Consider the following 2,883-nt stretch of genomic DNA (forward strand, 5'->3'; position numbering starts at 1 on the left):
ATATATATATATATATATATATATATATATATATATATATATATATATATATATGTATGAGTCATTTTAAATTATATCTTCAGCAAGTCAACTTGAGATTCTTTACAACAATGTAACCTTCATATAATTAAGGTATCTTCTGCTTGATGCGTAGCTAGCTGAGCACCCCTCATTGAATAATTATTACATCAGATCTACTAGCTAGGAAACATACATAACCTGAACTTTGCCTGTTCCACTCCTTCAATTTGGATTTTTATATTCAAGTTGTTAACCAGGGACTGTGTAAAAAAAATTGTTTCAGCTCATCAAATTTCGATGTGAGAAAGACCTGCAACCCTCACTAATAAATTATTGTTCCTGAACATTATTTTTTTATAGCTTACAGACTTTCTACACTTAGATCCTATAAATTACACACATATACATACACACATACATACATATATATATATATATATATATATATATAATCATCATCATCATTTACTGTCCATTCTCCATGCTAGCATGGGTTGGATGGTTTGACAGGAGCTGGTCAGCTGCGGAGCTGCCCAGGCTCCTTTTTGTCTGTTTTGGCATGGTTTCAACAATAGGATGCCCTTTCTAATACCAACCACTTTACAGAGTGTACTGGATGTTTTTAATGTAGTACCAGCACAGGTGCTTTTTCATGACACTGCTGCAGGTGCTTTTACGTGGCACCAGCACCCACAAGCCCACAAAAACTAGGATCTCTCAGCTGAGAGAGAGACATAGAGCAGTGCTACTCAAAGTGGTGGTCCATGGACTGGTGCCAGTCCGTGAGCCATCAGCTGCGAGTTTCCAGGAAAGAAAGAAACATTGTAAAATTGTATTATTTGTTTACAAAATAAATATAAGATTTAAAAAATTGTCAACTTTTATTATATTCATTATGTATGTTGTTTCTGGTATAAATTAATATTACTAAAAAATATTACCTATCCCTGGTGCATTGAAAAAAAACTGCCGGTATGCCACATTGGATAGTTTGAGAAGCACTGGCATAGAGGACATTCCTGTATGAATTGACAGCCATGATTTTATTTAGTTTGATGTGTTTTCTCAAGGACATGTATATGCAAATGCATATGTCTGCACTCAATGCACACTCTAGTGATTATGCTTGTAGCGGTGCAGATGTATAGGATTAACCCTTTAGCATCAGATTATTCTGTCAAATGTTAATTCACATTCTTTTGAATCAGTTATGCATTATTTCATTACTCTATGATGTCGTTGATGTAATTTTTTTTATTTTAAGAATGGCATTGTAGCATAGGTGTGAGAGACTGGATCTGGCCATAAGACAAGTAAAATATTTTGGTCAGATATGGTTGGTTTAAATGCTAAAGGTTTAATGTGTGCTAACTGAGGAGTACTATGTGGTTTTGTTATGGTGAAGAGAAATATTTGTAGGGGTGGTTAGTAGCAGGTATGTTTGTTGGTGTGATGATGTAGATTTCAACATGTCTGAATGTGCATTTGAAGTAATCACTTCTATCTGTGTGCCAGTGTGTATATGCAGTTTTACTCTTCGATGATGTGTAGATGTATAGGATAATGTACGTGGTGTGTTATGGAAAGGTACAATGTGGAAGTTGTAATACATTGTGGTTAGGTGCAGTTGTGTGAATATGACCATGCTATTCATACCTGAAATATGAATAGCATATTTAGTTGACTGGAACTTCAATATTCATCTTTAATCCTTTAGTATTCAAATTAATGTCAAACATAATGCTTATTTATTCAGATTGTTTAGAATTAATCATGCATTATCTTGTACCTTTGAGATTTCAATATGATTATTTATTTTTGCATTAACATTGTATGGAAGGTATGAGAAAGCTGATCTAGCTAGTTTGAACATTTGGGTCAGATATTGTTGGTTTAAGTGCTAAAGGGTTAAGAGCTTATTCAAAGACAAAATTTGAAGTCACAGTCAACTTAATATAATCAATAATTTTACTTTACTAAATGTATAGAGTTCTACCAGCAATATTTTATTGTTTTTTAAGGCAGCTAGCTGGCAGAATCATTAGCACGCTAAGCAGAATGCTTAGGGGCATTTTGTCTGTCTGTACATTCTGGGTTCGAATTCCACCAAGGTCAACTTCGCCTTTCATCTTTTTGCAATTAATAAATTAAATACCAGTTGAACACTGGGGTCAATGTAATCAACTATCACCCCCCCCCCCAAAAAAAATTCTTGGCCTTGTGCCAAAATTTGAAACCAATATTTTGTTGTTTTCTACAAGTTCATCGGCAATTCATAGGTATATGTATATATATATATGTATAATGTATATATATATATATATATATATGTAAATATATATATACATATATATATATATATATATATATATATATATATATATATATATATATATATATATATATATATATGAAAAATATTTCAATACAAATGTATCAATTTCCAGCAAAAAGTAGCCCTAAAGGGTATATATATATAAATTCATAAGAATGGTACAACAAGGTACCGATATTTGCTGGAGAATAGCAATCGATATAAAAACGACGCTATTGTATAGCTTCACTGCGTATATACTGGCAAAAATGCGTGTGTGCAACAAAACATGAAAAACTTGTCTTACCTTAGGAAGAACATCCGAAAATGAACAACCCAGATTAAGGATAATGCAATACCTAGGTTTCAGACTTTTCAAATACGTTTCACAACGTAAATCTGATTAGTCTTCATCAGTTGCATTTACCTAGACAACATTTCAAATGTTGCTACATCAATGCCAAGTATACTCGCCCGAACGCCAAGCCGTTAACGGAAGTGAGAACAGTGATCAAGTCAATAATGAAAAATATTTCAATACAAATGTA

This window comes from Octopus bimaculoides, chromosome 16 (assembly GCF_046866305.1).
Source record: "Octopus bimaculoides isolate indiv1 chromosome 16, ASM4686630v1, whole genome shotgun sequence".
In the NCBI taxonomy this organism is placed as follows: domain Eukaryota; kingdom Metazoa; phylum Mollusca; class Cephalopoda; order Octopoda; family Octopodidae; genus Octopus; species Octopus bimaculoides.